At 40.8% G+C, this 25,509-nt stretch overlaps 1 protein-coding gene and 1 pseudogene across 1 annotated transcript in view; one reads left to right on the forward strand and one right to left on the reverse strand.

The window, feature by feature from the left end:
• CTNNA3 (catenin alpha 3) overlaps positions 1–25,509 on the reverse strand; it is a 1,251,491-nt gene that overhangs the window by 1,083,840 nt on the left and 142,142 nt on the right. The gene's annotated exons all lie outside the window — the stretch shown is intronic.
• On the forward strand, positions 1,639–3,109 carry LOC102428788 (annotated as a pseudogene).

Genomic DNA, 25,509 nt, shown 5'->3' on the forward strand with positions numbered 1-25,509 from the left:
AATAAGTCCTTGAATTTTTAAGGAGTTTTCACTTCATTTAACCTCATTAACCTAACTATAGCTATGACACATATATTTTGGGATTCAATGATCAGTTAACAATAAGTTCTAATATATGACTTCCACTAAATGGCAGCAGCATGCAAAGCATTGACTATAATGAATAAAGCAAAAATAAACCACTCTGACAGCGAACAGTCATGTTCACTAAAATCCAAGATGTAGACAATGTAGAGGTAAAAATAATCTGCAGTGTTTTCACCATTTTCTTCAGGCTACTGGAGAATGCCTGTTCCGCCTAAGGTCAGACCAGCTGTCTAAGTCAGGATTAATGCTCTAATTCTAAGAACCACTAACTGACTCTTTACTGTTTGCGCCATTAAATTCTACAGAATTAAGATAAATCTACACTTGAGTAAAAGACATTGCTGTTTTGCTCCTTCTCATTATTTATATATTTATACATTACTTTGTACCAGAAGCATATAGAGCAGCTTATACAAATACATAAAATGCAAATTAGCATAAATTAAAAGTTGTTTGAAAGAAAAAAAAAGGTGAAGATAAAGTGAGTTGTACATCACTGGGGTGAGCTATATATTTGGCTCTTTTTAGTAGTCAACTTGAAATAGGAAAATATATCACTTATAGATTTATTATTTTTCCAAGGGTTTCTTTTCATTGCTTAAGAGAAATAGTTATCCTTGGTATCAAGATGTTTGGGTGATTTCCCCAAGTCATTTTTAAAAAACATATGTGAGCTAGTAAACAACTACCTTCACTTGTCATTCACACAATATATGCAACAATATTTTCACAGGTCTGGTTTTTATTGTCCTGAAATAAAAGAAAAATATTAATTTATATGTTTATAATCTTCTGTAGCCTCTAAGAGAACAGATTAATGTTTAACAAATTCCCAGGCCCTCCTCCATTATACAGGCTCACAGTACTGGGGGGACAGGAAAACTAAGGTAGGTCCCAGATGCCAGGTTCATCATATTTAAGTTTGAGTCCCAAGCAGCGCGATCGTGCTGCTGAGATTTTATGTCGAGAAAACATACGATTCGTTTGAGTCCCAGGGGGTATTGAAAAAACACTGTCGAAGAATCCCAAACAGCGCAACCGCGCTTTCTCTAAATGAGTACGAAAAGACCCAAACAGCGTGATAGCGCTTGTTTTATTTTATGTCGAGAAATACCAAGCAGCGCGATCGCATGCTTGGGACTCAAACGGTTAGTAAAACTCTAAGCCAGACCTTACACTGGAACACAGAGATTAACCTAGACAGGATTAAACTCAACACAACTAGATTAACACACGCCCTAACCTTGGAATAGAATGGATAGGATTAAACTCAACAGAACTAGATTAACAAACGCCCTAACCTTTGGAATAGAATTGATAGGATTAACATCAACTGGTATATATACAGAGGTAACAGGACAATAAAGACAGAACCTGGCTGGAGATCCTGGCTGGAGAACCTGGCTAGGCTGCTGATCAACTGAACTCTGTCTCCGTATCATTCCTTCTTCGTGGGACTCCGTCCACACCTTTGGGAACCCCTGGACCTGCTGGGGCTGGACCCCAACATCTGGCGTCAGAACAGGCGAAGCGAACATAGGCGAAGCGAACATGTGCGACCGGGTGAGTGAGAGCGCCCCGAACCAAGAGCGCTGCATGCCGCCTTCCTCTGGGGCCTGGAGCTCGGAGAGAGCCTCCGGCGGCGGAGAGCCCGGAGGTTCGCGGCTGCCAGGCTTCCAGGGTGCGCCGCCCCAGGATGGCCAGGACAGGAGCAGCAATAGGAACCCGCCTCACCCTCACCTCTCCTTGGCAGGGCAACATCTCTATAGCCCCGCGCCGCCCCTCTCTCATACCGGAGTCCCCCAATACCCGCCACCACCCTACTTTCCACCTCCCTACCAGCCGCTGACTTATTCCCAGTGGGCAGACCCCTACTGGCATCTGGGAGAAGCGAACGCTGCCATCAACCCCCTGCACCAGCCGGCGCCCGCCGGCAGTCAGCCGCAGCACTGGCCCGGCCGCCAGAGCCAGGAGGCTGCTGGCTTGCCCTCGCACCACGGGCGCCCGGCCGGCCTGCTACCCCATCTCTCCGGGCTGGACGGCAGCGCTATGAGCGCCCACAGGGATGGCTTCCGCCGCTCGGACCTGCTGCTGCCCGAAGCGCACGCCCTGGATGCAGCGGGGCAGGCGGAGAACCTGGGCCTTCATGACATGGGGGAACTGATGGACGAGGTGCAGAGGGTGGATGAGCAGCACCGGCTTCTGCATGATCAGACTGGGATTCGCAAAGGTCCCATTTCAATGACCAAGAATGCCTTGAGTCTCCCCTGTCAGAAGGAGCTGGTGGGGGCTGTGATGAACCCCAGTGAGGTCTTCTGCTCCGTCCCCGGAAGATTGTCCCTCCTGGGCTCCAGGTCGAAATACATAGTGACAGCTGCCGAAGTCCAGAGGCGATTGTCCCTGCCTGAGTGCTTAAATGCCTCATTACTGGGAGGAGTTCTCAGAAGAGGCAAGTCTAAAAATGGAGTTCGGTCCTTGCGGGAGAAGCTGGACAAGATTGGGCTGAACCTTCCAGCCGGCAGACAGAAGGCTGCACACGTCACCCTTCTGACGTCCTTGGTAGAAGGGGAGGCCGTTCATTTGGCTCGGGACTTTGGGTATGTCTGTGAAGCCGAGTTTCCTAGTAAGCGGGTGGCAGAGTACTTAACTGGACCTCATCTCGGAGGACGGAATGAGATGGCAACGAGGAAGAACATGCTGCTGGCCGCACAGCAAGTGTGTCAAGAATTCACAGACTTTCTCGACCAAGACCGAACACCCAACGGGGACAGGCCGGCCCCAGTCTTAGAGGCGGAGGCGAACATTCAGAATTGTCTGTCTCACTTCAGCCTGATTACCCACCAGTTTGGCAGCCAGGCCATCTGTGCCGCCATGTCTGCTATGCAGAACTACATAAAAGAGGCCTTGGTCATCATAGAGAAATCCTACCTGAATCCCGGGGACCAGAGTCCAGCCGACCTCGGAGAAGATGGAGAAGCATCGGAAATGAAACAGGTGGAAACAAAGGGAAGAAAAGTCTGCAAGGGGGAAAAAATCTCCAAAACCACTCTCAACGGCACAGATGGGGAAACTTCTCCGCCTGGGGGGACAAGCTGAGCTTTTACTTGCCTTGCCATTAAAAGGCCTGCTGGCCTCGGGAGTTGGACCTGCCCTCTGGGAGTCCTTAGTATTTCTCTGGTGCCTGAACAGGATTCCCCTAAGTAAGCGCTCCTCCCACCCCACCCCACCCCCAGAGGCTATGCTTGTATATTTCCACAGAATGCAGACTCACCTGTGTGGATTCCAGACGGACTAGTCCGACCTTGTGTCACACCACCCTCCATCTCCACCTCTTCCTCCTACGTATCATCCATATCAGCCCACCCAGAAGGCACGGCTGACTCCTCCCCGGACACCAACACCACCATCAAGCACGGCCCTGATGGACCCATGATCCAGCCCTTCAACGCACTGACGCTTCGGGAAGCCCGTCGCCAATAACGCTGCCTGCTAGCCAGATCATCAAGGACAACCAAACCACCGACTTGAGGACAGCTGAAATCCCTTGACTGAAGAAGCCAGCAACCTTCTACAGCAGTGATGGCAAACCTATGACACGCGTGTCAGAAGTGACACGTGAACTCATTTTTTTGGTTGATTTTTCTTTGTTAAATGGCATTTAAATAAATAAAATAAATATCAAAAATATAAGTCTTTGTTTTACTATGGTTGCAAATATCAAAAAATTTCTATATGTGACACGGCACCAGAGTTAAGTTAGGGTTTTACAAAATGCTGACACCCAAAGCTCAAAAGGTTCGCCATCACTGTTCTATAGGAACAAGGCTCCGGGTGCACTCCATCCACTATGTTTATAGCTATGCTCGCTATCATTGCTTGTCAGTCTTCTTCTGAGTCTTAAACAACCCAATCCAAGAGGTGGCCACTGATTTACACGTGCTATCATTGAAAAAATTAAAAAAGGGGGAATTTGCCAGAAGCCTGTCCATCCTTGCTGTTTGACACAGTTGCTGCAGGGAAGAAACATCTGCACAGCATATGTTTCAAGGGACCTAGCGTATATGGCATACTGTTCTTAGTATGTTTGCTCCCCCTCTTAGCCCTATGTGTTTCAACCAAGGTCACCTCTCCGAGAAAGGTTGTTTCCCCAGGTGAGGATTTTTTCCCTGGAGTTAGGGATTAACAGGACCAAGGAAGAGAATAAATCAGTGAAACCCCCTAGTGTTACAGAAATACCATGTACTACTTATGAAGAACTTGGACTAAGACTGTTGGCAATAAATTTGGGACTTGTTGGGCCCACATCCCCAGGGGTCTGTCCACCAGGGAAAGCACCAAAGCCCATACCCCTGGAGACCGACCAACACAGGGCAGTCACAGGGAAGGCAAGCAGCCAGGCTGGGAGGACATAACCTTTACTGGGTAGGATAATCTCCTTCAGTCACTTCCTTGTAGCTTATCAGTAGAGCAGTGACCTTGGAATAGCCCTTATAATAGAACACAGCGATTAACCTAGACAGGATTAAACTCAACAGAACTAGATTAACAAACGCCCTAACCTTTGGAATAGAATGGACAGGATTAAAATCAACTGGGAAAAATAAATAAAATCAACTGGTATAAATACAGATGTAACAGGACAATAAAGACAGAACCTGGCTGGAGAACCTGACTAGGCTGCTGATCAACTGAAAAAAAAACAAAAACCAAAAAACTCTAAGCCAGAAAGGAAAGGGAAAAAATACAGGGCGCCTGTATGACCCGGGTTAGAGAAAGAGCTTTCTTTCTTTTTTTTTTTTAAATAATCTTTATTGTTCAGATTATTACATTTGTTCCTCTTTTTTCCCCCCATAACTCCCCTCTTCCCAGTTCCCACCCCACCCTCCACCCTCCCTCCCCACCCACTGTCCTCACCCATAGGTGCACGATTTTTGTCCAGTCTCTTCCTGCATCTCCCACACCCCTTGCCCCCCCAAGAATAGTCAGTCCATTCCCTTTCTATGTCCCTGATTCTATTATAATCACCAGATCATTCTGTTCATCAGATTATTTATTCACTTGATTCTTAGATTCACTTGTTGATAGATGCATATTTGTTGTTCATAATTTGTATCTTTACCTTTTTCTTCTTCTTCCTCTTCTTAAAGAACACCTTTCAGCATTTCATATAATACTGGTTTGGTGGTGATGAACTCCTTTAGCTTTTCCTTATCTGTGAAGCTCTTTATCTGACTTTCAATTCTGAATGATAGCTTTGCTGGATAAAGTAATCTTGGTTGTAGGTTCTTGGCATTCATCACTTGGAATATTTCTTGCCACTCCCTTCTGGCTTGCAAAGTTTCTGTGGAGAAATCAGCTGACAGTCGTATGGGTATTCCCTTGTAGGTAACTGAGTTTCTTTCTCTTGCTGCTTTTAAGATTCTCTCTTTGTCTTTTGCTCTTGGCATTTTAATTATGATGTGTCTTGGTGTGGTCCTCTTTGCATTCCTTTTGTTTGGGGTTCTCTGCACTTCCTGGACTTGTAAGTCTATTTCTTTCACCAGGTAGGGGAAGTTTTCTGTCATTATTTCTTCAAATAGGTTTTCAATATCTTGCTGTCTCTCATCTTCTGGCACCCCTATAATTCTGATGTTGGTGCGCTTGAAGCTGTCCCAGAGGCTCCTTACACTATCTTCGTATTTTCGGATTCTTTTTTCATTTTGCTTTTCCGGTTGGGTGTTTTTTGCTTCTTTGCATTTCAAATCTTTGACTTGATTCTTGCGCTCCTCTTGTCTGCTGTTGGGAGTCTGTATAATATTCTTTATTTCAGTCAGTGTATGCTTAATTTCTAGTTGGTTCTTTATCACAACATCGAGGGTCTCATTAGATTTCGAGGATCTCACTATATTTATCGGCGGTCTCACCAGTCTTTTCGAGGGCCTTACTAAGTTTATCAGTGGCTTCTAGACAGTTCTTGAGAGACCTTAAAAGTGTGGTTTTGAACTCTATATCCTCCATTTCTGTCAGTTGTGTCCTGTTTCTTTGTCTCCGCATTTTTATGCTTTCTTGGTGCACCCCCTTGTGGTCTTTGTGCGCAGTCTTGTTGTAGTTAAGCCTTGATTGTTGTAGGTAATACTGGGGGGAATTTGACCTCCAGGCCAACTGGCTGTGAGAATCAGCTGTGTCTGCAGTAGGAGAATTTCTGTCCTCTAGGGAGGTGCTAATCTAGCCTTTGCCTGAGGCTATCCCGCAAATGCCTCTGTGCAGGGCTTGGGCAGGGTGGGTCCCAGGGAATCAACAGGGCAGGCGGAGTGAGCAGTTATGGCTGCTCTCAGTCCTGCCTTCAGAGGCCCCGCTTCTCAGTGTCCCAGCAATTGCTGCAAGTACCTTCCAAGAGAAAGCTGCCCTCGAGTTCAGACCGGTGCCAGACAGTCCCGCTTCTACCGTTTGAGTCTGGGTCCCCAGAGACTCGCCCGGAACTGGAGCTCAGAGCCTGAGACTCCCTCCGGATTGAAACAGACAACCGCGCCCTCAGCCCCCAGCCCGCTCCGCACGCACCTCCACACCTCTGTATTTTCTGCACTGCGCCTCTTCTGAATCTTGGTATGCTTTTCTCTTTCCTTCTAGTTGTAGAATTTCCACTCAGCCAGCCTTCCTGTGGTTCTGGATGATGTCCGTTCCGTCTTTTAGTTGTATTTTTGAAGTGCTTGTGCGAGGCAGCAATCTCTGGTGTTTACCTATGCCGCCATCTTGATTTCTCGAGAAAGAGCTTTCTGAGTGTTTACAGTGGAATGGGAGAAATTCTGTGGCTGCTGCATGTTGGAGAGTTTGTAAGTGAGGGAATGTGAAAAATATATTTAAGACAGCTTTACTGTGTTATATGCAATAATTCTCCTTTGGCTACCTGATAAGACAAAGTAGTAAAGATATAAATTTCCTTTAAATTATTTTAGTTGCTACTTTGTTGTTTCTTTGAATGTGAAATGTTACCAAAACAAGCCTAGCTTTGTGTGGCTTATACTCCAATGACCTCTGTATAGAATAATAGCATCCAGGCTTCCTGTGGTCCCTACCATCTGCCCATTGTCTCGCGGTGCACGAGAAGGGACCTCTCCATCTGTTCGGAATTTACTTGTGCAAGAACAGTACCTTCTCACTTTTTTAAACCCTAGAAGTTTTCTTTTAAAAAGTACAAAGGACATAATGGGGGAATGTGAACTCCAAAAGCACCCTTATCAAATATAATTTTGAGATGTCTCAAATCTTTCCAGGGATCATTCAGAGCAGTGGTTTCTAGCCTGCTTCTCAAACGTTCATGGGGAAAGGTTGCACTGTTACCTTTTGATTGTAAAAATACATGGGTGGCCCTCGCTGGTTTCGCTCAGTGGATAGAGCGGCAGCCTGTGGACTGAAGGGTCCCAGGTTTGAGTCCAGCCAAGGGCACATGCCTGGGTTGTGGGCTTTATCCCCAGTGGGGGATGTGCAGGAGGCAGCCAATCAATGATTGCCTCTCATCATTGGTGTTTCTATCTCTATTTCCCTCTCTCTCTCTTCCTCTCTGAAATCAATAAAGATATTTTTTTTTAAAAAAATAAATACCTAACTACTTTAAAAAAATACATGTGTGTGTTCTTAGAAACACTAGTTTAGAGGAAGAAGAAATAATATACTGGATAGTTCTCCAACTCCATATCCATCCTTCCTTCTGCCCCACTCCATTCTTCTAAAACCAAGTCTGTGAGTGTGACCTGAGCATTCTGAGCCCCAGGCAGCACCACCACCAGCAAGATAGCTTAGTCCAAAGCCACATTCTCACAGCGGTTCGGTTCCGCTGCAGGTGTGGGATCACGCTGCCTGGTGGGGACACACCCGGCAGGGTCTCAGACAGAACTTGGGGAGTGTGGGAGGAGAGCAGAAGCCTCACATCCACGCAAGTGGTGTCTGCAGGCCTCTGCAGTTGACCTTTAATGACAGTCTAGCCTCATAGGTACACTCAGGGCAGTAAAAGGGTATTTCGATCAGACACATAATAAAAATAATATCTTCTGACCTGCTTATGTGTCCACATTTTTTTGAAGATTTAAAGATGAAATGCAGGAAAAAAAATGCACTTAGAAACTGTCATTATAAGTACACGGTGATGTTATAACTAACTTCCAAATTAAAAAAATAAAATACTTATAAGTTGGGTTTAGTATTAACCTTGATTATGAATAACTAAATTGCCACGCACTTTAGAGACAGTACTTTTAAAAATATACAACCCCTTATTTGGAGACTCTGAACTAAAGCGCAGGAAGTTCTCACTTTTCATATCCAGACACTGAATTTCTTTCCTTTATTTACTTCAGCCCTGTTCTCCACAGTGGAAATTCTTCTGAGCAGAAGTATTCCCTTACATTACATCCCACACAATCTCGGCCTCTGCCTCCGCCTTCACCTTTATGTCCATCTCTTTCTGCCCTAATAACATGCCATCTTTCCCACCCTCTCTTCAGATGACAAAACAGGCCTTCCTCGTATTCTTTTCCCTTAATATCTGATTTCAATATTTGTTTGAACTTGTTAAAGGACTTCTTTAAACATTAGCAAAAACAGACTATGACAAAATATCCCAGAGCAAAGAGAAAAGGTGGGGGTGGGTGGGTGGGTGGAAGAGATCAACCAAAGACCTTATATGCATATATGCATAACCCATGGACACAGACAATAGCATGGTGAAGGCCTGGGGGCAGGCTAGGAAGGGTCAATGGGGGAAAAAGTGGGACATATGTAATACTTTCAATAATAAAGATTTTTTAAAAATTAATGCCTTAATCCAATGGGGTAAGGGAGAAGAAAAGAGAGTATTGGGGAAGATCATCTTAAATATTGTAGGAAAAGATAGGGGAAAAAAACCAGACTTAATCCCAAGGATCTGGTATATGTGACGTAAATGAAATGTGCGAGGTTTTATTTGTTTCTAATTAAAACACTGAGAATTATACAAGAGGAAATAATGCCTGTGACTTATTAATTACCTGACTGATACTAAATAATCGAAGGAATCTGGCCACAGATTAACATGAGATCCACATAATGTTCATCTCAAGACAAACCATAAGTGGTTTTTGTTCATTTGAAACTGATCAAAAACATAAAATCTTCTCAAGACAAGTATCTGCTTGGACTTTATTCCAAAAGCTCTACTCTCTCTACCTGTTCTCCTTAGGTCATTAAAGTTCTGACCTACAACGGGAGGACCATTAGCTAAGTCAGCATGGGAAGCCAGCGATGCTATTAAACAGCAGCTCCTATCAGTGTTGTAACATTACAGAAAGCCTTCCACAAAATGGAAGGCAGCATGGATATCTGTAAGAGGCATGCTCGCTTTGCAATCTGCTCCAGGAATCTTAGTGCTACACAATACTCCACAGACTTAACTTTTGGCAAAGCCAGAGTAGTTCTCCAAAATCTTAACATATTCCTCACCATACTGGCTAAGGTCATTTTGAAATAGTATGACTCAGCCCAGCTGTTACATTACAATATCTATATTACAAAGATGGTTCTCACCTCTAGGATGTTAGTCAAACAGCATTCTGATTACAAACTCAAATAATAATATAGGGAGAGAGCACCAAGTATCCATAAAAAATTGTTTACAGTATCCATAAAAAATGTTTATTATATCCCATGTTCAAAGGCTATTAAATCGTGTTATTTACCCATATCTTCAGAAAAAAATCACTTCTACTGTCGTGGTAAACAACCTGCTTCCCTATTTATAATGGTCTGGCCCTCTAGCAACTTCAGTGTGAAATTATAGCTAATTTGCCTACAAACATCAGGTGGTCATAATAATCTGGCCACTCAGTGTATAGTTATTCAAATTATTTCTAGAGAAAGCCTATCCTTTGGGCCAATGTTTCTAGGGCGTTTTTATTACTAAATAGCTCAAAAGTACCTTTCATGCTCAGCAGGCACATAATAGGCAAAGAACTGATACGTTGAAAAACTATCCTAAGAATAGAAATAAAAAATTCTATAAAATTTGTCTTATGTGCCAAAACATGTCAAAAACATGATGTACTATATCAGTTATTCATCACCAACAAAAAGGAAAATTGAAAACATTTATATTTTAATCCTGATTTTTACTATACCATATAGATTTTTCCACGCAAGTGGTAAATTTTACTTACATGCAATATTTCCCAACATACATATTTTATCAGTATCTTTTCCTTAAACATGAAAGAAAGAGCAGTTTCTCTTCACATCTCAAACATGACCAATTAAGGTTTCATCTCTAAAAATAAATGTAATTCCTAACCATAGGCTAATCATGCTTAAAGGAATCTCTTTGCAAGCTGACACCAAATGGGACATCTCTTCTGGACTGCAACACAAGGACAAACTAATGAGAAAAGTTAAGAGACTGTTAAGAGAGGAAATGTAAGGGACACCGTAGGGAAGGAGCCATTTATAATCATTTTCTCCTCCACATAATTTAAAGCTGTGGACCAGGATCCAAATGGTGGCAGGGGACACACCTCCCACTAAGTGAGAATTGAGATAACCAGCTCTAACAGAAGCAACACAGAGCTAATTATTCCCATAAATTTCCTTCACAGTGTTAATACAGAACATCAACACTATGGTGCTGACAGCAGCAGGCAGGGAAGTGGTAGGAAATTTAGATCCAGCACTTTCCCTTAAAGTTGGATTAGCATATCATACAGTACAAGCAGAACTAGACAGAGCTATGATGGAACAAGTTTGAGTGTCTAAATACTAGTAGCAGGAAACATTTTCAGATTATAATAACATAGATTCTAAGTGATAAAGTTACATTACATTAACAATAACAGCTAAGATTTTTAACATTTACATTAAATCCATTATTCAGTATAATCCCCCAACAACCTATATGGATCAAATTATTTCTCTATTTCACAAACAAGGAAACAAAGGCTTTCTAGGGAACCTTAAGACTGCCTCTAGTTTAATGTCAATGCCACATGTCTTGGTTTTCATTTCAGGGCCCTTTCCTGAAATGAAATATATATTATATATCTATATCTATATCTATATCTATATATATATATATATATATATATATATATATATATATATATATATATATCAAGCTGTATATGTATATATATGTACATATATATATAGTATTTGAAGTAATAGTGAATTTTTGAGACTATTAATATGATTTTTAAAATCAGAAAATTATCTAACAACAAACAAACATTAACTTGTAAACATCAATTATTCATAAAGGAAATAAAATATACTAGTATCTTAGGAAGACATAAAGTTCAAACTCCATTTGAATCTCAAGAAATAGAATTATATGTTTAAACATCATTTATTGGATATGAGACTATTCAAGAGAACATCCAAAATATTAAATGAAAACTTTCAGCTTTTGACAGAAAATTTAGTAGACACTATCATTAATATAGTATTATCATCATCATCATCTTTATAAAATTATCATCCCAGCTATATAATTTTATTGTGTTTTATTATCAATGTGAAATCAACACATATGAATGATTAAAGAGTGACAAATATTGCTCAAATTTTAAAACATTATTATTAACTTCATAGAATTTTATCAGTATTTTTCATTAAATGTATCAATGCACAATTGCCACATGAAGTTCCCTAGACTCTGATCAAAATTTTAAATCACTTCATTGGTAATTAGATAAAAATTGCAGTTCTTGGCTAAGGCACTGAAGGCCCTCCATGCTCTGGTTCCTCCTAACTTTTCCAACACCATTTCCTAACCTATGATCCAAATGTACTGAGTATTTTATGCTTTTCCACTTTTGCAACTTAATTCTGAAGGTTTGTTATAGCTGGGACATTCTCCATCACTCCTTGTTAAAATGGTCTCTGATCTCAGGGCCTAACTTACATGCTGTATCCTTTGCAATGGCCTCCCTGAGCCTGTTGACTGTAAGAGATCTCTTCCTCCATTACAGCACCTACCACAGTTTGTCTTATGTTTTTGGTCATTGTCATACCTCCAAGTAGCTATAAGCATCATGAGAACAGAGATTGTTTCAAATTTCTGTATTTCACATAACACTTATTTTAGTCCCTTCAATCAAGTGTGTATTCATGTAAGTCTAAATGTACTACAGAGTCACAAAAAAGAATTTATATCTTGATTAAAATCATTAAATCAAATGCACTCTCGAATACACACACCAAATCATTCACGATGTCAAATAATTTTAACTCTGTTGTGGGTGGCTTGTCATTTATAACTAATTTGTTCCCATATCTAACAATCTATTTTATCTCCAACAAATGTTCTGTACCACTAGAAAGTATGAAAGGTAATTCTCCCGGATCTTAGATAAAATTACTTATAAACAAATTTTATAAATAACTGATTAATAAATCAGAAATGAGCTTATAAACTTATTTTGATATCTTGTATTGATTATAAGAATAAGAAAATGAACAATTCACAGGAAAATAGTTCCACATATCAGATCTTGTCCCGCTATAAATGGCACATCCTAACATCCGTAGGGATGGACATTTCAGGGAAATGATTATACTGAGGTAATACCACTGTGTATGGTTACCACAGGATTCTTTTTCAGATAGAAAACTTTTAAGTGCTAATAAATAATACATCATTCAATTATTTTTAAATAACTCCAAGTGCACAAACAAGTGGACTTTAGAGTATGTGTGTAATTGCTATAGGCAGTAATACTACCCTATCATTTACCAAAATGGTGCTAATAATATGTAATATAATATGGCCTATAGGGTATTATAAAGATATCATCTTATTAGGCTTGTCTTTTAACATGCTAAACCACACAGTCTAAATTTCAAACACTTAGAAAAGAACTTCAGAATTAAATTACAGAGAAATTTACAATTAAATTTAAAAACTGTCAATTAATAGTCTTTGTTGGAATCCTAAATTATGAAAGTTTATTTAATAACACAACTCTGGACTACTAAGTATTGTGTATATTCAGATATAAAATTTTCAGCTGGACTATTTGTAGGTCAAATAAAAATTAAAAATAAATAAAAGGAAAACAAAAATGCTCATTACTAGTGATCCTGTTAAAATAGTGACATCATAAAATACAGAGTACAAAAGCCAGGAATTTCCAATAGTAAGACAAAAAGAAAAACACTACATAATAAAAATCTAAAAAAAGTAAAACCTAAGGGGAAGTATTAAATCCTGATTTAATTCAGAGTGGACCCATCCTAAAAAGCCTTTATAGAAAATCAGTTTGTAATCCCATCTAATAAAGAGGGAATATGCTCATTGACCCTCACATCATCGCAAAGATGGTGGCACCCAGAGCCAATAAGGAGGGAATATGCTAATTGACTGCCCCGCAAAGATGATGGTGCCCACAGCCAATAAGGAGGGAATATGCTAATTGACTGCCCCACAAAGATGATGGTGCCCACAGCCAATAAGGAGGGAATATGCTAATTGATTGCCCCGCAAAGATGGTGGTGCCCACAGCCAATAAGGAGGGAATATGATAATTGACTGCCATGCCCTCAAAGATGGCAACACCCACAGCCACAAGATGGCGGCACCCAATCCCCTCAGCCCTGCCGGGGCGGCAGGTGCGCGGCAAGGCCGGGCCCGCCCAGCTGTTCTGCATGCCTGCCTCCAGAGTCCCCCATTCCCCTCAGCTCTCCAGCTGTCCAGAGCCAGCCCAAGGCACAGGCAAGCCTCAGATGGCAGCTGCCCAGCCTCCCAGGGCCGCCCAAGGTTCAGATAACCAGGGCTGGCCACGGCTTGCGCTGCCAGCAGTGGCAGCAGCAGAGGTGTGATGGGGGCGTCACCTTCCCCTGATCACCAGGTTGCCTCTTGCCCCTGAGGGCTCCTGGACTGTGAGAGGGGGCAGGCCAGGCTGAGGGATCCCCCCTCCAGTGGATGAATTTTCATGCACCGGGCCTCTAGTATGCAATAAAACAAGAGAAAGGAAATAACTCTAACAGAATAAATAAGGTTTGTTGTTTGTTATAAAGATGATGTTCCATTCTTGTACAAGAAAAAAATTTCTTAATGACGGTGCTAAATCCAATCTCTACCCACTTATATAACTATGAGAAAATATTTTATCTCTCCATCTGATATCTTACATATGGTGAATAAAACCACATTTCTATCCAAATATTAGTAAAAGTGTAGTTCAACATGAAAGCATATGGCCATACAAATCTTGTACACCAGGCCCATAGCAACATTATTCAAAATGAACAGAAAGTGGAAATCTAGCCGAAACCAGTTTGGCTCAGTGGATAGAGCGTCGGCCTGCGGACTGAAAGGTCCCAGGTTCGATTCTGGTCAAGGGCATGTACCTGGGTTGGGGGCACATCCCCAGTAGGGGGTGTGCAGGAGGCAGCTGATCGATGTTTCTCTCCCATCGATGTTTCTAACTATCCCTCTCCCTTCCTCTCTGTAAAAAATCAATAAAATATATTTTTTTTTTTAAATTAAAAAAAAATAAAAAGTGGAAATCTAATGTCCATCAACTGATAAATGGATAAACAATATGTAGTGTATCCATGCTCTGGAATATTACTTAACAATAAAAAAAAGAATCAAGTACTGAGCGTCAACCCATAAACCAAGAGGTTGAGCATCAACCCATAAACCAAGAGGTTGCTGGTTTGATTCCTGGTCAGGGCACATGCCTGGATTGAAGGCTCCATCCTAACTCTCTCTCTCCTGTCCTCTCTCACTAAAAATTAATAAAAACGTATTTTTTAAAAAGAAAAGAAGAAAGTTCTGAGACATGTTACCACATGAATCGCCCTCAACAGCATTTATTCAGTGAAGGAAGCCAGAAAAGGAAGTCCACATGTTCTATGATTCCACTTACATGAATGGTCCAGAACAGTCAAGTCCATACATACATAAGGTGGACTGGTGACTGCCTGGGGCTCCAGGTGGGAACAGGGATTAATCGCACGTGGGCATAGAAGATCATGCTGGGGTGACGGAAATGTTCCAAAATTTGGACTTTGAATGGGTTATGCGACTCTGTAAATCTATTAAAATAATTTAATTGTACATGTTAAATTCGTAAAATTACGATATATACATTATACTGTATTAAAGCTGTTAATACATATAGTTCAAGAATTTTAAAAATAGTATCTTATTAAGCTAAACTAAATTTATGGCTCTCCATCATCATTAATGAAGACACTGCTTAATTGTGCCTTTTAATAACATCAGAAAATGTTTAAATATAAATTTGCATACATTGCTTCAGTCAGTCCTCACCAAAACTGCATGTGGTGGGGGAAGGGTATTACTAGCCCCATCGTGCAAATGAAGAAACTGAGGCTCAGGTGTTGAGTGACTTTATTTAAGATTCCATGTCTAATGGTTGGGAACTAGGACTAACCCAGCACTTGTTCAACTACACCACACTGTGTCTCCATTCGCACAAAATGGAACCAGGACTTTTAATAAAAGAGGCCTTAAAAGAATTATCTAATTGGATAGGGTAATACTGTAGCCTGTATCACCATTGCTGTAGCCTGTATCACCATTGCCTTCAAACCAAAACGAGTTTTTTTCAATCTTCTGTGTCTCTTGAGTAATTCTGTCATTAACTGCAAATAAATTAAGCACTTTCTCATATTCAGAGAAAATGTAAATGAATATCAGCAAGATAATTGGTCCTCAGAAATTCAGAAAACAAATTCAGTGCAATTGTAACTGAGTACTTCAGAGTTATGATTCAAATTTTATTCTTTTGTAAAAATAACAGTGCAATAGCCATATTCATCAAACACCTTTTCTTAAATTAGGCACATATACTAGTGTCCCTTCAGGGTTAAACAGGATTCATTAAAAACCAATACCAACTAACAGACTAACAGCATTTAAACATTTAAATCTGCCTGTGTAGTTTGCACTTTCAATCCCCTTAAAATTTTTTAAGAATAATTAATAATCATATAAATTACACACAACAGTATGAATTTTAAAATTATTATTAAAATCGTATCTTTCAAAATGTCTAAATTATCAATTACTTTTAAGTATAGAATAGTATAAAAACTTTGCAGCAATAAGTTTAATTGGTAACTAAATAGAAGCAATTTGTTAGGCCCTTGGACTCACAAGGCAGTTCGAGTTCAAATCCCAGCTCTACCTTTTCTAAATATGTCACTTGAGAAAATAATTAAACCTCTCTCTGCCTCACCTGAAAATTGGAATATCAGTATCTACCTCATAGGAGTTTTAGGAGGATTAAATGTACTAATACATATAATGCACTCAGAACGTTTCCTACCACTTAAATTCTTAACGAGTTAACTATTATTATCTTTATTTTCTCTGAGCAGAGTACTGTTATATTAAACCAAATGGTAAAATAGTTGACTCTCCCCTTCTTATTACTAATGAAGTATAATGTTTATTGTTCAGGAACGAATGAATCTCAGTTGAAGTTAATTAGTAATTAATACTTTGTTGCTGTCATTGTTGTTATGGAGTATGCCACACACACAAAATGTACATGTAAATGTCTCTGCTTCATAATGAAGTCACAACCTTTATGCTATAATTTTACAACACTGCCTGATAGCTCCTCTTCACTAAAGGAAGTCTAGAGAATAGAAAAGAAGTTGAATTCTTCTCAATCATCTGAATCAAAGCCATCAATAAAATCTATGGAGTGTGCTACATGGATGGGCAAGGTCTTTCACTAATACTAAAGTGAAAAAACTAAAAATGTTGAGATACTACTGACACTTGTAGGAGACAAGATATACCACTGAGGATATCAGTGTAAAACAGAAAACATCCCATCATAAATTCAGCCATGGAGATTTTTCCCTATAATTATAATTTCATGGATAACTCATGAAGTTAATTTATTTCTACAACCCAGTACTTCAGTGGTGTTTTCCCAGACCATCCTGCATCTGCCCTACCATCCTCGAACTTGAAAAGTAAACATGCCTCAAGTACAATAATACATCAGCTTCAGAAGACTGACCACAAGGACACCTTTCCCCGTAGTCAAATGGGGCCTTGTACACCTCTCCACACTTCATGGGCTTTGTATTTGTAGGTACATTAAGCACTCAATTTACATGACAACCCTTTCGGTTTCTTTAATAAACTGAACATTGATTTCTTCTTAGATTGCTTACAAATATTAATAAATTATGTTTTTCATGGCCAAGTGAAACAAGTCACAGATTAATAGGCTTTTCGGACACAGGTATTGTCTCATCTTCTTCCTGAATTCTCCAGAGTGGCTAATACGGTGCTCTGCATATCGTGTAAACTAAAAAAAAAAAAAAAGGTGTACGCTGAACAAATAAACGTATTGATATTGGCGATTTCAGACTAAACTCTTGTTTTTAGATAAACAGACATAGAAATACAGATGTCTGCGTGTATGTGCGTGTGTGCGATGTCACTCATATTGAGGCCAACTGACAGCATGTGCATACTGAGGACACAGCAGCACTCTTTACTTCTATGATTACTCCTATAAATAAATGCACAGCCTAAATCTAATAAAATTAAAAAAAAAAACATGGACAAAGCCCTACTGAAGGACATTTTTTCAAATAACTGGTCGGTGCTCTTAAAAAACAGCAAGGTCATGTAGCACAAAGAAAATGTGAGAGATTCTCCCAGATTAGAGGAGACGGAAGAAACAAGAAAACTCGATGCAATGTGTGACCCTAGATTGTGAAAAGATAAAAGAGCCATAATTTGGGGACAACTGACAAAATGTGAATATGCATAGACTCTAAATCAGATAACGGCACTATATCAGCGTTCAATTTCCTGAATCTGACAACTCCACTGCGGTTATTCAGGACAACACCCTTGTTAGGAAATAGGCAGTGCGGCACTTAAGGATAAAGGAGCGTGGTGCTTCCAGGAGACTCAGAGTTCAGAAAGAGAGAATATAAAGTCACGGCACACCGCATAAACAATCAATGAGCCTGGGTAAAATGTACATGGGTACACAAGAGTTCCTTATACTATTCCCGCAACTTTTTTGTAATTTTGAAATTCTATAAAAATTAAAAGTTATCCAAAAATACATCTCTCAAAGAGAAATTGAAGAGTGTTCTTTCTAAAATGCCTAGTCACTCAACAAAGAAAAAAAGGTATTTGGTCTTTTAAATAGAGGTGATTTCTAACGTACCTTGGAATTTCTTGATTTTACACTCTTTGGTCAAATTTATTTTGCAAAGCAATATATAATATTCTAGGTTACTTTTCCTCTATTTAGGATGTCTGTTCAGATAAGTCACAGAACAGTAACGTTTTACGGACATCTGTGGTAGACATTGGTTGTCTTCGCCTGCCAGCACCTTTCAGTCCCTCCGGAAACAGCACCCTTTTCCCCTGGGCACACTGCCCTTTCCTCACTTCACAGAATTCTCCAAAGGCTGTCAATCTTTTCACCTTATCTTTCTCTCCTTGGGGGTGGGCACAAGATCTAGGTTTACGAATCAGAACATCTTGGTCCTGGATTTTACACAGGCAGAGCCAATCAGAGTGTTTGGTGAGGCTGATATAGAGGAGAAAGGTAATCCTGGGCAGATATTTTTAAAAAAAGGAAACAGAGGGGGAGGGAGAGAGAGAGAAGGAAGGAAGGAAGGAAGGAAGGAAGGAAGGAAGGAAGGAAGGAAGGAAGGAAGGAAGGAAGGAATGAAGGAAGGGAGGGAGGGAGGGAGGGAGGGGAGGGGAGGAGGGAGGGGGGGAGGGAGGGAGGGAGAGAGAGGGGGGGAGGGGAGGGGGGAGGGAGGGGGGGAGGGAGGGAGGGAGAGAGGGAGGGAGGGGAGGGGAGGAGGGAGGGAGGGAGGGAGGAGACAGGTTGGTGGAAAAAGTCAGCCTGAGAACATGGCCAACTCAGAGGAAAGCAAGAGTTAGTTTGGGTTGTATTACAAGATAGAGTCTTATCTAATTCAGAAATAACATGCATTAAATGGGTTTTTTGTTTTAAATCAAATTTTAAATGAAAACCTGAGTATTAATTTAATGTCTTATTGCAAGCTTCTTCCCAACCAAACATCTATGCTAATAAAAGGTTAATATGCTCATTAGGGTGGATGTGTTCCAGATGACCTTCCGGACAAAGCCGCAGCAACTGCAAGGGCCGAGGCACGGCTGCGAAGGGCCCAGGCTTAGGCCAGCAATGGCAGCAACAGCAGGGTAATGGGGGTGGTGCCTTCCCCTGATCTGCCAGGTCGCCTCCCCACCCCCTGCAGAGGGAGGCCAGACTGCAGCTTAGGCTGGGGGCCAAGGCAGAGGTAGTTAGGGGGATCAGGCCGGCAGGGGAGCAAGTTAGGGGTGATCAGGCCGGCAGGTGGCAAGGTAGAGGCAATCGGGGCCGACAGGGGGCAAGGTAAGGGTGATCAGGCAGGCCGGGGGGCAAGGTAGGGGCAATCAGGCCAGCAGGCAGAGGGGTTGGGGCAATCAGGCAGGCAGGCGAGCGGTTAGGAGCCAGCAGTCCTGGATTGCAAGAGAGATGTCTGAATGTCCCCGAGGGGTCCCAGATTTGAGAGGGTGCAGGCCGGGCTGAGGGACCCCCCGCCCCATGCACAAATTTTGTATGCCGCGCCTCTGGTATCACAGAAAGAAATGAGCTAATAACAACAGCAATACATGAGACAAAATTAGCTTTACTAGAATGATTGATGATGATGTATATTATTCCCTCCGATTCATAGAACAGATTCATACAAGCAATGCCAAGAACAGGACTTGGCACATAACGTGTGCTCAGTCAATGCTTGCTGAATGAATGGAGGCTGGGGACGCTCAGTTCTCATGAACAACTATTATCAAAAACGGAAGTGCCTAGAAATAATAACTGGTGGAGAATGCACATATCATTTTCCCTTTGAAATATATTCTACATATCAGACATAGACTTTCTGTATCTTCTCATTAACAGAACATTAATGATGTTCCAGTTAGGAAAATCAGTAAACACCTAAAAATTAGCAGGCCTATGAAATTTAGCTCAAATGCTATGAACACAATCAGCTTTATTGAGTGTTCTGTTACCTTCTCCCACCTTCACCCGTTTTCTCTCAGTGTGTGGCTGATGCGAGTGTTCAGGTGAATAGACAGAGGGATGCCTACTAGTATTTCTACACATTTCATATTACTGCTAACGTCTATCAATAAGCATTCAGGCCCAATTCAAGAACAGATTTTAACAGATAAGAAAATTCTTCAATGAGCTTCCAATTCAATGCTTTTGTCATTGTAACAAAACAGCATTAGAGGTTAAATGAAAAGTGTTTGTTTATGACAGGGAAACTGCAGATGAGTTGGGAGAGTGTATGGCAATTCTCTTTGATGTATACGAATATATATAGATGAGTGTTTGCTTCTCTTACAAATACCATGAATAAAAATTTCAACAGAAGATAAGTTAGTTCATTCACCTTATCAAAATGGCTCCTGTAACAAGTCTTCAATTATTAATACCTTTAAAGATAACTCAAGGATTGATTATGTAGTATTTGTTAAGATTTCAAATTTAAGTTTATAAGTTTCCAAATTCCATTCTTTATATTTCAGACAACCAATTTCTAAATACTGTATCATTCTAAGACCAAAAATAATCATACTTATATTCAGTAATTTTCTTTTCCTGGCACATAACACGACATACTAGGTGCTGGGGATACAAAGGTGGACGAGACACAGGTCAATGAGGGAGACATCTAAACAAATAAGAGTGGCATACATAGCAGGAGGCCTCTGTAATACAAGCATACACACAAGAGCTGCTGGAGTACAGTTCAACAGCTCTCTGCTGAGGAGGAAGAATCAAAAAACTACAAAACAGAAAACTTAATTCCACATAAAGGAATAGAATGTATTCTTGGTTCTGCAACACTGGAAATCTTCTTCTCTTTGGCCAATTCTGTTCTGTGGTACATTTTGATGAGAAGAAGCGTGAAGAAGAGTCGAGCTACTAAAGACTTCGTTTGCCTTAACTTTCTATCACATATGGCAGCAAGCCGTGTCCATCTGCCTTGCCTCACGCCCTCCATCTAAAGGTAGGATCTTCAAGTCCCAAATGACCTGGTGTCATTCACTTTGTAACGAGCAGAGAGGTCGTCTGCCACTCACAGCTGGGCCACTGGGACCACAACTTACCATTCTGTGGTAAAGGGGGACAGGGAGAGGTGTTATGACCATTTTTATTGATTTACTAGAGGGAAAATTATCAGTCCATGGTGCTTTCCAATCATAGCTCCCTCACTTCATGTTCTATTCTCAGGGTCAAGTTGGTGCCTTTTTTGTTGTTGTTGTTAACCCTCACCTAAGGATATTTTTCCATTGATTTTTAGAGGAGTGGAAGAGAATGGAAGAGAGGGGACAAGGGAGGGAGGGAAGGGTGGAGGGAGGGAGAGAGAGAGACATCAATGTGAGAAAGACACATCAATTGGCTGCCTCCTGCACACACTCTAACTGGAGCTGGGGATGGAACCTGCAACCCAGGTACATGCCCTTGACCAGGAGTCCAACCCATGCCCCTCTGGTGCATGGGCCAACACTCTAACCACTGAGCATACCAGAAAGGACCCCTATTGTTTTGTTTTTTAATGTTTATTTTTTTAATATATTTTTATTGATTTTGGAGAGGAAGGGAGAGGGAGCGAGAGATAGAAACATCAAGGATGAGCGAGAAATATGCCTTAGAATTGGAAGCCAAGAGATGCTATAGAACAGTGGTTCTCAACCTTGGCTGCACGTTAGAATCACCTGTGAATCTTTTTAAAATCCTGACTTCTGAGCCTCATCCTCCAGAAATTCTGTTTCTTTGTTACTAATGTTGTGGCCCCACCCCATAACAGAGAAACAGAATTTCTGGAGGATGAGGCCCAGAAATCAGGATTTTTAAAAAGATTCCCAGGTGATTCTAATGTGCAGCCAAGGTTGCGAACCACTGGTATAATACCTTCTAGGTCTATCCATGTTTTCGAAAATGGCAAGATTCCATTCTTTTTTATATGGCTGAGTAATAGTCCCATGATATGTGTGTGTGCATGTGCATGTGCATGTGTGTGTATCTACCCACATATTCTTTATCTATTGATCTATCCATGGACATAGGTTGCTCCCATATTTTGGCTATTGTAAATGCTGCAATGAACATAGCAGTGCATGTCTTCAAATTAGTGTCATTTTCTTCAGGTAAGTATCCAGAAGTTCAATTTTTAATTTTGGGGGGTAACTCCATACTGCTTTCCACAGTGGCTGCATCAGTCTGCAATACCACCAACAGTGCATGGGGTTCCTTTTTCTCCACATCCTCACTAATGTTTATTATTATTTTTGTCTTTTTGATAATCATTCTGACAGGTGTGAGGCATTTATGGACACATACACGCTCCCATGTTGCACAGAGACATCCTTTTTCTGGGAAGGGCCTGGAAGACCTTGACATACGTGAGAACTAGGATCACCCTCTGTTACTTACATGGCATTATGTGGGGGTGTCACAGGCCCTAAGGAAGACCATTTATTTGAAGGTCACAAAGCATGAAATAAATACATGAATGTTTTAGGACATGGGAAGTTCAGAGATGATCAAGAAGTCCCATGTGACCAGAACATAGAAGAAGTAGAAAAAGCAGAAAATTATGTTGGAATGTTAGGGCTAACCTGCAGAGATATTTTCATTCTGTGATAAGATTATTTGGACTTTATCCTTTCACCAATAGGGAACTACAACACTTTCAAAGCAGAGAAAAGAAGGAATATGTTTGGATGATAAGCATGGTGACAGCATGGAAGATGGATTGAAAAAGAGAAGACCCTGGGGACAAGGGAGACAATTTAACTGGAGAAGCTTACTCCACCATGCGTTAACATGGGAGACTCAGCGCTGGGTCACTCTGCTCATAACACAGAATAGTCTAGCCTAGCTTGTCTAGATCAATTTGAAGAAGCATCATTTAATTGCACTTGAATTTCCTGGACCTGTTTACTCACTGATTAAAAATATCTGTGTTGCCCTGGCCAGTGTCACCCAGTGGTCAGAGTGGCGGCCCAAGCACCGATTCCCCATCAAGGGCACGTACCTGGGTTGTAGATTCGATCCCCAGTCCCAACCAAGTACAGGAGGCACTCAATCCATGTCCCTCTCCCATGGATGTTTCGATGTTTCTCTCTCTCTCTCTCTCTCTCTCTCTCTCTTTCTCTCACTTCTTCCCCCTCCCTCCCTTCCCCTCTAAAAAATCAATGGAAAAATATCCTAGGGTGAGGATTAATGAAAAAAAATCTTCCTATTAATGTAAATACAGCATAAAACTTCCTTAAAAATGGCTTTTCTTACTTCAGCAATAAAAAAGAAAATCTACGAGTAATATAGTGACCAACTAGACACTGTGCTGTAAGTTTGGCCATAAAAAAGGAAAGAAAAGAAAAATTAATGTTGGTCTAGACCAGTGGTTCTCAACCTTCCTAATGCTGCGACCCTTTAAAACAGTTCCTCATGTAATGGTGACCCCCAACCATAAAATTATTTTCGTTGCTACTTCGTAACTGTAATTTTGCTACTGTTATGAATCAAAATGTAATATCTGATATGCAGGATGTATTTTCATTGTTATAAATTGAACATAATTAAAGCATAGTGATTAATCACAAAAACAATATGTAATTATATATGTGTTTTCTGATGGTCTTAGGCAACCCCTGTGAAAGGGTCATTCGACCCCAAAGGTGTCACGACCCACAGGTTGAGAACCGCTGGTCTAGATGGTAGAGTTATCAGATAGTGTTTCCAAAAAAGAAATGCCAAAGGATTCCTAACCAGCTCATGAGCAGCCACCAAAGAGAACATAACAGGAATTTAATTTAATTTTCCATCCATAGAATATACTGGTTTTATTGTTTTCCAATATCCATGAAGCCTGCCGAGCCTGTGTTATTTCACTGAGCTGTCCAGGCCACACAAAACCACACAGAAATTTCTGTGATGGCAACAGCAACTTGCAGTGACTCTACCTTATCTGAGTTACTTGAAATCTGAGTTACTTGAAATATTTTGTCTTATCTCACTAAGAATGCACCAAGAAAGTGATAACTTGGAAGAGTGGTGGAACTTCCTTGGAAATTTGTTTAAGTACTTATTTGTTCCCTTAAATTACAATTATTGTCTAAAACTTGCTTTTTCAAGATCCAGTATGTGTTGAAAAGAAAGGAAACATACTGGGAAATTTAAATTTATTATAATAAAATCCCGATTTTTCAAGCTATTTGAAACAATAATACATATTTCAATATTAATTTAAGAGAGAGCACTAAATATTTCGTTTTGGAGAGGGAACAGACTAACGAAGAAAGCAAGCATTTCTTCTGGCAATTCATCTGGCTTACTGGCTGGAATTTAGGGAAGTGAAAAACGTTTTTCAAAGAAGAAAACTCCTTTTACAAAGTTAAAAGTAGCATTTTTAAATTGAAAAGAATCCTGCTCTAATGATAAATTCCCTGTAATCTAATCGGTGCAAAAGGAAATTGCCATTATGGAGGCAATAAATAGAAGAAAACAACTATAAAATCTAACAGGGCTTTTTGTTTTATAATTTGGGTATTAAAGCACTGCTGTCATTTTTACCATAAAAAAGCATTTTCACCAAATTGCATCATTTATCTCCTCTTCTTCCCTGATATCCCTCACCTGAACACCTGAAATATTGATCCATTTCTCCAAATAAACTTTTCTCTCCAGAAAAGTTTTTTGTTGTTCTCATTCTAACAATTATTGTAATTTTCTGCATTGTTTTTCAGGATCAGAAAGCACCAGTGTGGGATAATCAGCTCAAAGAAATTGTGGCCAGAGTTAAACTTCCTCACAAGGCACAGGGTAGAATGTGAATTACTCCTGGGAAAACAAAATCACTGAAATCTGACACATTATAGAGCTTTCTTATCATGTTTTCTCGTTGCAACATCCCTAACCTAATGCAAATTTCTGTATTTTATCAATCCAAACTCTCTCAATACTGGGGAATTGTTATGGACACACATATAAGTTAGGCAAGAGAATATTGATCATATACACTTTTTAACTAATTAAGAATTCAAGTTTGCAGGTCCCAGGTTACAGCAGCAACACTCCTTCGGAGAACATCAGTGTTGGCAGGCAGGAGGGAGCAAGGAGAGACACCCTCCCCCACAAGAGATTCTCACACTCCAGCGTGGGCCACATTCACCCGAGGCCTGGTCCGGCACAGACCGCTGAGCTGTATCTCCAGCTTCTGACTCCGTAAGCCTGTGATGAAGGCAGAGATGATGCATTTCTGACAAGCTTCCAGGTGATGTCGGTGCGGCTGGTCCACTGACCACACTTCAATTTGCAAGGCTCCTGGTATCGCCTTAAAAATCACTTTTAGCCCTGGCTGGTTTGGCTC

The sequence above is a fragment of the Myotis lucifugus genome, unplaced genomic scaffold, assembly GCF_000147115.1.
Source record: "Myotis lucifugus unplaced genomic scaffold, Myoluc2.0 scaffold_62, whole genome shotgun sequence".
Classification (NCBI taxonomy): domain Eukaryota; kingdom Metazoa; phylum Chordata; class Mammalia; order Chiroptera; family Vespertilionidae; genus Myotis; species Myotis lucifugus.